The sequence below is a fragment of the Thermobia domestica genome, chromosome 14, assembly GCF_964235325.1.
Source record: "Thermobia domestica chromosome 14, izTheDome1.hap1.1, whole genome shotgun sequence".
NCBI classification, from domain to species: domain Eukaryota; kingdom Metazoa; phylum Arthropoda; class Insecta; order Zygentoma; family Lepismatidae; genus Thermobia; species Thermobia domestica.
In genome coordinates, this window is record NC_137467.1 from 68,132,104 (window position 1) to 68,148,387 (window position 16,284).

The window sequence follows — 16,284 nt, forward strand, 5'->3', positions numbered from 1 at the left end:
GCTCTTAAAAGTTTTTATTGTCAATTACATTAACTGAACCGATTTTCTCGTATCTTCCATCGCGTCAAGAAGTAACAGATACTATCTTGCGGAGAACATTCAATTTCTTATATGACAAGCAATACCTATCAGGCCGTGAGTGCCATTACATCTTTCTACACCCTTTCCCTTGGTTCGGATCAACTTCGTGTTCTTTCGTGTGGAACGAAGAAAGCCGAAGGTTCGCGCCGACACAGTTTCACTTCAAGCTACCGAGTCAGAGTGATTGACTTATATAATTGTATTGTATTTATTTATTTACTAAACAAATTTCCGATACAGCAAAAATACCATTATTTTATTATTTTCATGAAGCAGACAGAATTTTCTACTTGCCTTTAGAACTATCCCTACTAATTTTTAATCAACATCAAATAGTTTACGTTCATTATTTCTGTCTATTTCCTACATATTACTTGCAGAAACTATGCGGAGTAAATGTTTTATTTAAGTACTGTTTTATAAAAGTTTAGTCATATGTTAATTGAAATTTCACTATTTGTAAGTTTCTCATTTCGGTTACGAAATTGATTATAAATGAAGCTTACGCTTTTTATAAAATTTTTGACAATTTTAATGTTTTTAAGACATAATTCTAAATTATTTGGAAATATTCAAATAAACTAGAATGAAGAGGATGATACTAAGGAGCATTTTGAGAACAAAACATTGTTCCTTAAGGAATTCACAGAATCAAGCTTTTTTTTTAAAAAAAAACTACTTTAACCGACTATTCTACAAAGGCATGGTAAGGACTACACCTTGGCAGACCCATATAACGAAACAATTAACACAAAATGTCTGATCGCTTCGTATATTTTGTAGTTTATTTCTATTCAGTCCTTTGTTTAAATGTAAAATGCTTAATAGCAATGCTTGTTAGAGCTGTGCCACATGTATAGTAACTATCCTTATGACAGATTTACGTTGTATTTCTAACAAATCATAAAATCTCTCCTTCTTTGTAAGTTTCGCTGCGCGTTTGCCACGTTTACGAAAATGGAACTTGATGAAAGTTTCGTAGATTTCTTTTTTTTTTAATTATAACTTGCTTGTATCTTATTTTTTTATTGAAATACTTTTGGAAACATGAGCTTTGTTTTTCTACTTATTTCCAAGAATGAATGTGACATTTTCTATCACAAGAAAGAGAGTTATTTCTATTTATGTAATTTCTAAAGACATGCGACAATAATTTGGACATAAGGGTACATTTTACATTCGTTAAAAATCTCACATCTGTACTCATACAAAGTAAAGTTTTCTTATACCAGACTCCGAATGGCATTGTCAAATTTACAGGATGATAAGTGGAAATTACATACTTCAAGGATCACATATTTGAAGAATTGAAATTTTGACCCCTCATCGGGTACCATCCGCGCGAATAAAAGCTTTCTGGCAGTTTTTCTCAGTCACAGATCTGGAAATAATTGTATGCATAATGGGTATATAAAAAAATACACTTGTACTACAGTCTCATTTGCAAAAGAAAAAAGAGATAGATAATAAAGAAATATTAGTTGTTGCGTGTGATAAGTTTTATCACACTTAATTCTGGATATAAAAAAAAAGGAAAGAGAAATCATGTATCCTAGGGGTTATGTTAAACTTCCGAACACTCGGCATATGCAGCGCCTCTAGAGGAAAACTATAGAACTACTGAGTTTCGAATGAGCTGCGGGTTACCTAAGCGGCCATTCGGAACGAAATGTAGAACTGGGCACATCGAAATTATACTGGTTCTATAACATATATTTAAATTTAATCGGAATACGGTAATTCTTCAAAAGTTTCAAGTGATTTACTATTCGAGTTGGTTAAAAGTGTTAAAGTTCTCCTGAAGTTAATCAAGTGTTATATAATATTATAATTTATATAAATCTGTAATTGGAGTCGAATTGTGTGATTATTTGATGGAATTCAGAGGCAATATTGTGAAATACTCCTTCTGGCTGGTATTTAACAAGGCATAAAATTGTCATTGTCAAATGGTGAGTGTTATACTTTTTCAATTTAAATACTAGTAATTTATTCGATTTATCATATTGTGAGATATATTAAATTATTCTAAATTCTTATTGAATTTTAGGAGGAATTCAAATTCTATTAGTTATCCACGATTTATTGTATTATTGTAGTAATCAAATAGAGTCAGTTAATGTATCTTTCTGACCTACTTGAACACGTAATGACTTGTATAAATGGGAGAATATACTCAAAGATATATGATAATTGTTTATAATCTTCAATTGTTTAAATATTTAATCTGTATTTTCGATACATTTTTGATAGTTCATTTTTTATGTTTTTTTTCCTAAATAAAATAAGAAAAGATAATTTATTGATTTTCCGTTAAAAAGAACCTGATATTGAATTACCTATAAAACGGTATATTTCTAATGCAGTTCGTAAGTGTAATATTAATATATTTGAATTTAATGCTAAATTTATTTAGATTCATAATCTTTAGCCATAGATTTGATAATACACCAGTTAATTTCTTATGATAGAGAAAATAGGTCTAACAACTCTAACCCCTCAAATAATTTATATAGTTGTCCTGGATCTAATATCCAGCGGCCCAGAACGGCGTCCATCGAGGCACGTTACAAACATTTCGTTCCGAATCTTAATTCTTCTATAGGAAGAAAATTAGGAGTTAAAATAAAGGGGTTAGTATGTTCTACGCTGAATTAGGTGGAAAGAATATTAGTAGGTTGTCATTTTTGTAAAACTTTTGTGAACACCCTGTATATATTTATTAAGGAAATATCAAATCTAAAATTTAAGGTCAATGAATGTAAGGAGTCTATCGCTTATCCTAAAGAAAGATAGTTCATACAGACATTACTTTGGTTTAAGAATAATAATTTTTTTTAGCCTTGTTATTTTCTTAGAAAATATGGGTGAAAGAAATCAGTCGCAGTTGGTACTAAATGGCTTTGAAAATGGAAATGCAGGGGTAGTCATTTCTCCCAATGCTAGGCGGCGATGGGATCTTTCTTATTTAGAAACTGAAAGTGAGTCAAGGTCAAGGCATTCCTTGTCTGTTGAGGAAAACAGCGAGACACGTGAATTATGTTCGAACGCTAGTGACATAACAAGCAAGCTAGCTGCAATAGGTATGTCACGTGATAGCTCACAACAGCTTTTGTCTGTAGAAAGTGATAGTGGAGGAAGTCTTGTTACCAATCCGTTTATTGACCTGTTGGTTACAGATGATTGCAAGAAATACGAAGAAAACGAAAGTAAGAATCCTTTTGTAGTTGATAATTCATATGAAGCTACAAATTTAAATACTGGTAGAAATTTCTTAATAAATAGTTTTATGCCTTTCCATATTAGGGCAGATAAATTAAATAGTAGTATTACAGGTAACTTATTTAATGAGAAAATTCAATCAATACCCAGTACCGATGGAACAAATGATCTTATTTTATTTCAATTTCTATTAGCAGTACAAAAAATTATGAAATTAAAAATTTTTCCAGTCGAGTCAGTTTTAGTTGCTGCGTTAAGTAAAGCGCAAGGGAGGTTGAATCAAGAGTTGCTTACTTTGTATGAAATGTCACATGACTGGAGGTTTATTTCTAATTATTTGTTTACTAAATTAGTTACACCTTTAGGAAAGCGAGAACTCTTAAATCGGTATGTAAGAGTAATACAGAAGCCTAGAGAAAATATACTAGATTTTGTAAACAATATATGCGATGCATATGAAATATGTTATGGTACTGTGAATGGGAATAACTCTAGTGAATTAATTAGTTTAATAATGGATGGGATGCAGCCGCAAATTAGGTTCGATATTTATAAGTACCGATACCCAATGTCTATGGAAGATCTTAGGGGAGACATTATTGAGTATGAGAATCATCAGCGGAACTTAGAATCGTATAATGCACTGGTGAGAAACTCCGATACAAGTAAAACCCAGGAAAAAAAAATTGAGTGCTATTTTTGTGGCGGACAGCATCATGTTGCTAACTGTAGGGCTCATAAACAATATCTTGTGAATAAGCAGTTAGTGAAAGTGAATATGAACTTAAACTCGGACGGACGCTTTGCAGAACTTAGTGACCGGTTAGAGGGTACTACTCAGATGAGGGGGTCGGAAGATCAAACCCGGAGCTTTCATAGTGGTGTTAGTGCCTCCAATAAACAATTACCCTTTACTTTAAATAATAATGAAAGACGCTTTGCAGGTAATCGGTCAAGGTTGGGGTGGTCCGAGAAACAGAAAAGTGAAAGTACTGATGAAGTGTTGACTCTTATGAAGGGGTCCGGGATTCGATCCCATGGGGGAGGTAGAAGTCATGGACGTAAGGGAGTACAATTAGAACAACACGAAGTGGTCCCAAAAGCAATACCAGTTAATGCGAAAGTGAATGATACTAATACGCGTGACCAATTGTGCGGAGACTTTGGTTTCAGTGGCGGTTCTGGAGGGAACAGCTATAAAAGTAAAAAACACTTATTTAAAAGAAGTGAAAATAGATTTTGCCATGATTCGCAACAACGAGAGAAAGAAGACAGAAGATTTACGTATTCTGAAACTAAAGATAGTGATAATAAGAATAAAATAAAAAATGAAAATGCCAATTCTTGTGGAACTTTGACTGCAGCATTGGTGGATGCTTTTGTGTTAGGACAAAATATAAGAGGTGGTTTGGACACATGTTCAACGGCGTCACTAATAAACAAACAAAGGTTTATTAATTGGAATAAGCAGTTAAAATACCCAATTAAGATAATTAATGAAAAATTCATAGGAATTGGGGTTGATAAACAAAAGTTAACATTAGATCAGTGTGTGATCATTCCAATTAAGTTCAGATACCGTGTTTACAGAATGAAGTTTTTCATAGTGAGTGACTTAGAACCAGTGTTTATAGTTGGGATAAATGAACTTAAAACTCTAAAAGCGAACATCGACTTAGTGAACAATAAGTTGTTTCTCCCTTTGGAAGGTGCTTATGTACCATTAAACTTTACTTTAAACACCCTCCCCCCTAATTTGAAAACAGAAACTCGTCCGGGTGATTTATTTTGCAGTGAAGCGGCCGGAAACACTTCCAAGCTATTCTTGCGTGAGTCGGACACTGATGGACAGTCAACCAGTCAGACAATGGTATCAGATCGAGAGGGGCATCTCAGAGGTCCAGTTCATGGGATTTGCAGTGTTGCCAGTGCAGTTAATCCTATTGAAAGCAGTTCTAATACCCATATGGAGCAAATGGCTTGTCCGCTGAGGGTGGATCCAGATGTACTTGAGGCAAACCCAGACTTACAAGGGTACGTTGATGAGATTTATAATAAATATCCCAAAGTTTTTGCATCGCAGGTTGGAAAAATAAAAGATTTTGAGTATAAAATACAGCTTAACGACTACACTCCTATACGTAAGAAAGCTTATCCACTATCTCGGAGTTCGCAAAGAGAAATGGATAAAATTTTAGATGAAATGTTAGAAGCAGATTTAATTCAGCCCAGCAATAGTGACTATGCTTTTCCATGCTTCCTAGTGAACAATAATGACGGATCCAAGAGGTTAATTGATAATTATTCGGATCTGAATCGTCATTTGTATTTAAACACACAGTTCACTCCTAGGATTGAAGATATATTGGCAGAATTGTCAGATGGAAAAGTATTTAGTCATCTGGATATTTTAAAGGCTTATTTAACAATTCCTTTAACAAAAGAAAGTAGACACCTTACTGCCTTTCTTACGCATAGGGGATTGTATGAATTTAAGGTCTTACCTTTTGGTTTGGCTGCAGGTAGCCATGTGTTGTCTAAAATCTTGACTGACTTGTTATATCAATTGAAGGACGAAGGGGTTCAATGGTACATGGATGACCTCATATGTAGAAGTCCAGATGTTGAATCCCATAAGGAATTATTGGAAAAAGTGTTAGGATTACTTGAAGAAAAAGGTTTAACTTTGTCAACTAAGAAATGTACTTTCTTTTCCAATAAGATTTCTTATTTAGGTTATATTATAGAAAATGGGAAAATGTATATGGATCCTTCAAGATTAGAGGTCATAAGAAAACTACCTGCACCAAAAACTAAAAAGGGTTTAATATCTTTGTGTTGTTTCTTACAATATTATGCTAAGTTTGTACCGCAATTCCATGAAGTCATGGAACCACTTGAACGTTTACGTGGGGCTTCAGCAGAATTTGTCTGGGGAGCGGAACAACAGAAAGCTCTCGATGATGTAAAAGAGTTATTTGCCAACCATGTTATGTTGAAACTTCCAGATTTAAGTAAGAAATTTATAGTCAATACTGACAGCTCTCTCAAAAGTTTAGGCGGGGTCCTCCAACAGTACGATGAGAATAATAACTTAGTTCCCGTTGCATTTTACAGTCGGCGTTTAAAGAAACACGACTTTAACAAACCTATTTATTTATTGGAAATGTTAGCTGCAATCGAAACCATGGAACGTTTCAGTACGTACTTACATAATCCTTTCGAACTTAGGATGGATCATTCAGGTTTAGTATATGCTATGAGAAATATGAGGAGGGTCAAGCGATATGGATCGCTATTGTATAGACTCTTTGCCTTTAACTTTGAAGTGAAATCTATAGCCTCAAATATGAATATTTCAGCCGATTTCATATCTAGATTATATGATCATAACAATTTTGAAGAAATGGAAACCGAACCATCACATGCGGAACAGGTTAATAATTATTGCTTAATAAACATCTGGAACATGCCTTATGCTAATATTTCCATAAAAGAACATCAACTCAAAGATCCAGAGTTAGCTAATATTATAAAAGATATAAGAGCTAGGAAAGAGGTTGAAGGTTATAAAATAATTCAAGGAATTCTTTGTAAAAAGACCAAGGCAATTAAGAATCCCTATAAGGTTTGTTTACCGAAGGAGTTAGTTCCCAGCATTATTGCATTCTTTCATACACAAATTTTACCAGGTTCTCATGCTAGCATTAATAAGACAATAGCTAAGATCTGTGCTAGATTTACTTGGAGAGGTATCCTAGAAGACATAAGAGAATACGTATCTACTTGTGTAGATTGCCAATTAAATAAAAGTGATAACAGAAAACAATCTGGTACTTTAATATCTCAGTATGAGAACATTGTTAACGGACTCTGGGCTGTAGACTTGCTAGGTCCTTTGGTAGAGAGTAAGTTGGGACGATACTGTCTAATTGTAGTAGACTCTTTTTCAAAAAGAGTATTCTTAGAACCGATAAAGGTCTTATCTACACAAAGTGTAATAAACAAATTGTACAAATTGATGTGTAGAAATGGTTTTATATTCAGTATATGTCATGACAATCACTCAATCTTCACCTCAGCGAAGTTTAAAGATTTTGTATATGCTAACGGGATTAAAGATATTAGTATCTCACCATATCACGCGGCATCTAATCCCAGTGAAAGATACATGGCTACAATTAAAAATTCCTTAAGAATATATTTTGGTAATAAACAGAGCTCGTGGGACAAAGGACTATGGGAAATAGAATTTTCCGTTAATAATGCGGTCCACGAAGAAACTAAATGTAGTCCCATGGACCTAGTTTTCAATTATAACGTTTGCAATCCTCTAGATGTTAAGTGGAAAATAAGTACTATGAATTTAACTCAAAAGGATCCAAACTTGTGGAATAGAGCATTAGAAAATCTAGATAAAGCCTGGAAACGTAAAAAGAAATTGTATGATCTGAGACGAGTAGAAACAGACTATAGGATTGGAGATAAAGTATTAATTAAGTCACAGGTTTTGTCTTCATTGAAAGAAAAGAGAACTAAATCATTATGTGCAAAATGGCTTGGGCCATATCAGATTGAGAGTTTCTTAGGTAGAAATACTATTAGAGTTGTAAACGTTAATAATCCTAGGGACATACGAAAAAGCCACGTTAGTTTAACTAAAAAGTACAGAGAGCCTAGAAATAATGCATCGTAAATATTGGCTTAATTGAAAAAAAGGTAATAATCTAGTCAGCCTAAAAAAAAAATCTAGTCACTAAATAAGAACTTATTCAATAAATTCCATCTAGTCAGCTATTTAGACAAAAGTAGTGTTATATAAATATATAAAAGGTTTTTAATGTGTTTTCTAATGCATGTTTTTATCAGTATTCCAGATCTGGATGTCCTTATGTCTATGTATTGAGAATTGTTTGTATGAATTGTCATTGTCCAATATTCTACATGGAGATTTTAATGGAAACCGAGAATAATAGATGAATGGAAGCTTCCATAACATTAATTCCAAAGATTATTCCAAAGATTATTCCAAAGATGGTACCAAAGATTATTTCAAAGGTTGTACGAAAAATAGTTCTAAAGATTGTTCCTATGATGGATGGAAAATAATGGTGCTACATCAGATGAGTATATATTGTAATACAAATACGTACAATGGATAATATTTTTTTTGTAAATTAAATATATATAAGATTAAACAGAATATTGTTACCTCCTGATATTCATATTAGAATATAAGGTATATATGAGTATTTTAAGAACATCTAAAGAGTATATAATGTAAATTTATGAATAGATAGACAACATTAGTAATAGCTATTTAATTTTAACTAACTTAGAGTGGTTGATAGATTGTTAGTGGTGTGTTAGAATTTTTGGGGGGAATTTTTTTTCTTAAGTTTCGTTTAAATTTTTATTTTGTATGTAATGAATTTTATTGAGTGTGAGGGTTAGTTAGAGTTAGTAGTTAGTAGTGTAGTGTAGAAGTAGTTATAAACTTAACCTACTAATAATAACTTATGCTATCTATTCATAATTAAAGGTTGAAATGGAATATCTAAATATGGTAAAATTAATTTAAATAAAAAGTTGCCTCAACTTTTTATATACCGGGAGGGCGATATTTGTTGCGTGTGATAAGTTTTATCACACTTAATTCTGGATATAAAAAAAAAGGAAAGAGAAATCATGTATCCTAGGGGTTATGTTAAACTTCCGAACACTCGGCATATGCAGCGCCTCTAGAGGAAAACTATAGAACTACTGAGTTTCGAATGAGCTGCGGGTTACCTAAGCGGCCATTCGGAACGAAATGTAGAACTGGGCACATCGAAATTATACTGGTTCTATAACATATATTTAAATTTAATCGGAATACGGTAATTCTTCAAAAGTTTCAAGTGATTTACTATTCGAGTTGGTTAAAAGTGTTAAAGTTCTCCTGAAGTTAATCAAGTGTTATATAATATTATAATTTATATAAATCTGTAATTGGAGTCGAATTGTGTGATTATTTGATGGAATTCAGAGGCAATATTGTGAAATACTCCTTCTGGCTGGTATTTAACAAGGCATAAAATTGTCATTGTCAAATGGTGAGTGTTATACTTTTTCAATTTAAATACTAGTAATTTATTCGATTTATCATATTGTGAGATATATTAAATTATTCTAAATTCTTATTGAATTTTAGGAGGAATTCAAATTCTATTAGTTATCCACGATTTATTGTATTATTGTAGTAATCAAATAGAGTCAGTTAATGTATCTTTCTGACCTACTTGAACACGTAATGACTTGTATAAATGGGAGAATATACTCAAAGATATATGATAATTGTTTATAATCTTCAATTGTTTAAATATTTAATCTGTATTTTCGATACATTTTTGATAGTTCATTTTTTATGTTTTTTTTCCTAAATAAAATAAGAAAAGATAATTTATTGATTTTCCGTTAAAAAGAACCTGATATTGAATTACCTATAAAACGGTATATTTCTAATGCAGTTCGTAAGTGTAATATTAATATATTTGAATTTAATGCTAAATTTATTTAGATTCATAATCTTTAGCCATAGATTTGATAATACACCAGTTAATTTCTTATGATAGAGAAAATAGGTCTAACAACTCTAACCCCTCAAATAATTTATATAGTTGTCCTGGATCTAATATCCAGCGGCCCAGAACGGCGTCCATCGAGGCACGTTACATAGTATTAAAACAATTATCCCAGCGTGATCTTAAATTCTGCAAAAATCCAATGGAGGCATTATTCCCCTTGACTGCAATTGGTGCTAGAAGCGATCGGTGCAGAACTATCTCTCAGTCTCTTCCCTTTCCTTCCTTCTTCTCCAAGTCCAGAGAGTGGGTCGTAGCACATTATAAAAGAAGGTGGATTTGGCCTTGAAACGGTTCTTCGGTCACTTCAACTTCTGTGCTCAGAAGCAGGTGTGCAGCAGCCACAGAAGCCGAAGCAGAAAAAACATACAAAGAACTTATAAAAATTTCTAGTACCTTAGCAACTATGTAGTTAACTTAAAAAACTCGGCGGCCAGCATCAAGCTTAGACTTGATGGGGATTATTAGGCTTATATCAGCGTAGTATTCTACTAGAGTCTGGATTCCTTTTTTCGAGTTCTTTCTCTTTCATTTTCTGCATCATTCACAACTAAGTGTGTTCTTATTAATTAAAGCAAAGATTATCACGTCTTTTGTTTTTCGGCAGTCTGGCCTGTAAACATTCTCAATATTACTCTGGGAGTTATTCTCAGTCAATTATGTAAGTTAGCAGATTTTATAATGAACATTTTTTACTAGCTTAATGTAAATGTTCCTATATTTTTATAATAAATCTACTTTATTACGAAAAGGAGTTAACACTTGAGTGAATTCATATTCCAAGCCTGTTCTCAGTAAAGAGTGTAGGAATCGAGTAGATACGGGTACCGAATTTTCGTTAACCTAACTTTGATACTTCTATCCCCCTGAGACTTTTCTTCAATTTGGGTACCAGATTGGGGTACCAGAACTAATGAAGGTGTTCTTGTCTGAAACAACACTGCCCGTCAAGAATTAAGCAACAAAGTGTGTACCAAAAATAAAAGACTGGTGAGGGGATGATGAAATACAGGGAAAATGGATGTCATAATATAACGAGCATAGACGATGATCGGGAAAAGATTGTGTGAAAGAACTTGCGATTATGCTGTCCTCACACGACTTCGTAAAGTATTAGGTACGAAGAAGACTGCATGAACTCACGGACTTGTTGGCTGACAGTGTGTGTAGAGTTCAGAGTTAACTCTACTGGAGTGAAACACGCGAATATGACAACGAGGGATCATTTGCCGAATGAATTACGCTAGAGTGCCATAGTCGATTGGAAGCAGAGGAGCATCAGGCCGCCGTGGCCCGTTGAATCACTATCGATCGAGCAGTGTTCATCAGGTTATGAAGCAAGTTCCAAATAACGCAAATTGCTCCGAGACGTTTCAGTGTTGGTCGTCTGCGTGTGATATCAGAAAGGATGATCGATATATACGTTTGATGAGTCGAAAAAACAGGTCTGCAACAGCAACTCAAGTGCGTGTGGAGGCTGTTATTGCCATGTGACGTCCTCTTTCAACGAGTAGAGTACACTAACAACTTCAAGGAGTTGGGTCGTATGCCAAAAGACCAGTGGTTTCTATACTCTTTACCCGGTGGCACAAGAGGCAGCGATTAAATTTGGACAAGAGCGCATATGAATTAAACTCATGAGCAATGTCAGTCGGTTCTCTTTAAGGAAGGGTAGATTTTCTCTAGACAGTGATTCCTGACGGAGACTGGTCTGGCAAGAAACAGGACCCCGTTACCGTGCATCCAGTATTCTTGAAAGGGAAAATTATAATGGTTAAAATTTGCTTTTCTGGGGTGGCATCTCGCTTAGAGGACGTGCTGATCTCTGTTCTCTTGCGTTACACAATGACAGCTCAGCACTATGAGGATACTGTTCTGGATTGTCACGTTGTATCCCTTGCACGTGCTAGAGTTCAGGAATTCACTCTAAAGGATGATAACGCTCGTACCCATAGAGAACAATTGGTCGATCATTACTTCGAGCAATACTATATTCAATGAATGGACTGACCATCTAAGTCCCCGGACCTTAACCCGATCGGTCATATTTGAGATGTCCTAGGGCAACGCATTGCAAGCCTTATACATCTCCACAAATTTTCCAAGATCTTCAATGGGCTCCTAGTCCACAATGGACAAAGATACCGAATGATCTGGTACAAACACTAACTGCCAGCATAAGACAACGTTGTGAATCCTCTATTGCTGTGCACGGTGAGTATATCCCTTATTGGGGTCAGAAAAAAACTTTTTGTGGCTTCAGTGTTTTTCAGTTTGAGTGCCACCTACGTCCAATATCATTTTTTCTCCACGAGCGTACTTTCGTTTGGTAATTTTCCTTGCTGTACGGTGTAAAATAGACGCTTCTTCAATTTCAATAGCAATTTGTTCACCAGCATGCGTTTACTTTCCTTATACCCCTGAGTATCCATTGTTGCTTAATTTATGACGGTCAGTGTAATAGAGTCTTATTCAGACCCGTCAGCTGCAAGAAACAGACGGAGAAGGAGTTGCCGTACTAGCATTTCTCATGTAATAGCGCTATAGACACATAGAAAGGAATTCTTCACTCGAAATCCTTTCTAAGTGGAATAGAGTGGCATTCCAAGAGATGATCCCATACTATTCGATAAGATCAGTCATAGTACGTCATAACTAGTTTGGTGGATTGGCAACGAGTAACAGCGGAGCCACACGTCTACCCTACATATACCTTTGTTTCAAAACTTGTGGGATTGCGTCGCGTAAAAGCTGTTAAAAATACCTATACACATATCTCGTTAGAATAGTTTAGCATACCTGTACTATTTCTTGTTGTAAACCAAAATTTTTAATTTTGTTTTATTCCAAAAATGCGAATTGGGTTATACATTAGCTTCAGTAATTTCCGTTTATCTCACGTTAGAGCATGTAAAATTATATATAATCATTAAGAACGTTTTTCTTTTTATTTCATGCATTTCTTATTCGTATATTTGCTTGCTTTTCTGGATAAGAATCGTCTTTAACTATAAACTAAAATGTGTACATACTTGAAAATGTCAATAGAACTAAGTTATTGTCTACTCGAATTCCAAATACAGAATGTTCCTAGCATATTGTGATAAGTAGACATTAGCATTATCAGTTTTAGAAAACATACAGTTCCAAAGTGTGTAAACCATGTATTGTACCAACTGGTGAATATGTAACTATTCTTGGTATTTACAATGTTTGTATCAAAATAATGTTCTGCCGTTCTATTATTTCAGCCTTACGTCAATTAAACATTTACACAGCTTTACACTTCAGTTATTTAGTACGCAATTTATATACAGACAAGAAATCAGCGTTGGAGCGCATCTTCAAATAGAAGAAATTTTTGAAGAAATTTTTGACACAGAAGAAATTTTTGAGGTAAAGTATTAATGAGAATTTTTCATTACTTAATTAAATAAGGTATTATTTTACAACTAGAATATCTCAATTCAAGTTAATGCAAAATACACATTTTGATGTGTCGTTCACATACGGGTTACCTATTGCACCACTTTCTGTTAGAACTGAAGCATTTTGTAAATAGAAGACAGTTGTACTATTCAATTAACATTTATCATCATCCACATATGCCATTTCCAAATATCATTCCGCATTTTGTATCTTTGTAGTAGAACATTAACATAAACCAAGACACGAAAATATCCAAAATCAAAGTTAGTGTATCAAATATTGTTTACTTATAACAGTTTTCGCAAATAAAATGTCGTACAGATATTGTCAGTTTTCTCAAAATATAATAATTATACGTAATTTTCAATATGTAGTCTTCAATTATTAAAAGGGTTAATGACATAACTGTTAATTACAATGCAGAATTTGATATAATATTTACTTATACTAATCATAAGAAGAAACAAAATCACATTAATTTCTTCGAGTATACTATGTAAAATATTTTCTCACATTCCACTATCTCATTTCATGCAGTTTTAAAGACATTTTCCTCTCTCTCTTCTCCTTGAGGGTGATTTCACGTCGTACGAGTAATCAAACATCTTAATCCTTTCGGCAATTAAACAAAATATTAAGCATTAGAAAGCGCGTAATTTATCTGCCAACAGATCACTAATATATGCAATTTCTAAATAGTTAATTTCAATTGTTTATCAATTAATTAAAAATAACCTACTAGAGCCTTGAAATTAGAAACCAAAGGCGACGGAATTGAAGTTCATCCGTAGATATTAGAATAGATAAATGCAAGTTTAAACAGCGTAGCTAAGAAATACCATATCAAAATATACGAAGATGCTCCTGATACTATTGTTTTGTTTAGAGCTATTTTGTTTAAAACACACTTGATAAATATGAAATTTAATTATTTTTCTTTCAATTTCCCTCACAGTTAATTAATACATAATTACTTCTATTTTATATATATGCAAGTCAGCACCGTCATTTCAGGCTTCTTTTGAGGTGGCCAATAGCATCATCGACATAAGACTTTGACGTTTTGTACCAGTTCACTAGTAGACAATCGATTAAAGTATATGTATTCCTCAACCTCTTGGGGAGCAATTGCCTCCTCCTGCCCTCCCTAAATGACATCCATGATTCAAGTTTGATTCAACTCACTTAATTACATTTTCTTTAATGTTAATGCCCGTAAGGGATCTAATATGCATGTCATTAAGTAATACATATATATTAATTAATGTTACAATACATAACTTCAAAAAAGATATGTCCCATTATATAATTAGGCATTATATTTTAGGGTTGCACAATAATAAATAAGACAAATTACAGAAAATATGAATTAATATGGAGCCACTTATGAAGAATCATTTTTATTGGACTCTCCAATTGAAATAATACACTAACAAAGATCCTCAGAATAGAGTTTACCCTAGTTTAACGCTCTTCTTGAAATTTGTATACATATAGGCTGTACCATATGTCTAGGACGGATTGAAAGCGGTCTCCTCTTTACGGTAGAAGGAGTTCAAAAATATTCAAGGGCGCTGTTCTAATGCCAAATATATCAACACGGAAATATATTGGTGCCGGGTGTAAATACTATACATAAAGTGAACTCCGATAAATGCAATGATAAAAGGGGTGGTTCCTCCTTTATATGGACCTCTAAAAAACAGATGGAACATTCATACACTCTTTCCTTCCGTGGTAATCCTTTAGTACAACGACTTCTTCGCTTCTATCGATACATCATTGCATTAGTCTAGATCGACTTTCTTGTATAATATTTTGACCCGACAGAGTTGTCATTTCCTTAACAAAATACTGGATATTATATCAGTTCTTTCGTCATTTTCTGAAGGCCTCCGACGGTAAATGTGTGCCTCCTTCCGATCCTTGTCCATAAGACATTTTTTCCTAATTTCTTTCATTAGCTCATAAAGTTTGTCAATCCATTATCCTAAAAAATATGTATATACGGTAGTTGCGCCAAATATCAGCGTACCTCTTATCTTCAATGGTCCGTGTAAATTTGAGAGTAAGATGATTTTGTATAACAACATGTCGTTATATAACTGCAGTTCTAGTTAATATGAACTTCGTATTCCTTTTACCGCGATTGAGCTCCTTCGTGGATAACCAGTTAGCGTACTCGCTTTTGGGCGTGGGAGACCCGGATTCGATTTCCGGAGGCATCTCATGTGGATCGAATTCGATGTTAATCAGTAGGTCAAATCTCATATAGTCTCGCTGCTGACAGGGACATTAACCTCAAAGTAAAGTTAACTATTTTACCGAGGCTGAATTGTTTTATGTATCATGTGTTGTGTCAAGAGTAGAAAAGAGATGAATCGTAGAAAGCGGTAATGAGCTTCTTTTATTTTGATTTTATTAAGTTGAATGCTGATAGTTCTATATTATCGCCTGCGTATTACTAAAATTGTGAAACAATTGCATGCAACTTTACTATCTTAACGGGAGTGACGAACAGAATATGTGTATAGATTATATCTTCCTAATTTGGTCATGTATGACTGCAATTGGTATTTTTTTAAATTCCGGAATTATAATAGAGTGTATTTCATGTTAAGCATATGTTTTATTCTGGTTGTATACACAAGTTTGTTTCCAATACGTGCAGGGCCGGATTTAGCATTTTGGCGCCCCTAGGCCCAATATTTTTTTCCGCCCACTAGTCTGGTTAAACTTACTTTCCTAAAAAACCTTTATTAAAAAATTACAGCCAGTTCTCCCGTGTTTGAGATCAATGTTCTAACGAAGTTTATGCATAATGTTGAAAAATAGTTTAACTTTACCAACAATTATTTGTTCCAATGAACTTCAAAATCAGAATGTTTATTAGCCTGATTTTTAAAAATCAATTCAAAAAATTTGTTAA

General features: G+C 33.7%; 1 long non-coding RNA gene across 3 annotated transcripts in view; it reads left to right on the top strand.

The window, feature by feature from the left end:
* The window catches only part of LOC145670615 (uncharacterized), a 201,852-nt gene extending 188,536 nt beyond the window's left edge, over positions 1–13,316 (top strand). For all 3 annotated transcript variants that reach the window (XR_014128362.1, XR_014128364.1, XR_014128363.1), the window contains one exon: positions 13,178–13,316. This is a non-coding gene — a long non-coding RNA (uncharacterized LOC145670615). The remainder of the gene's footprint in view (positions 1–13,177) is intronic.
* Positions 13,317–16,284: the final 2,968 nt, after the last annotated feature.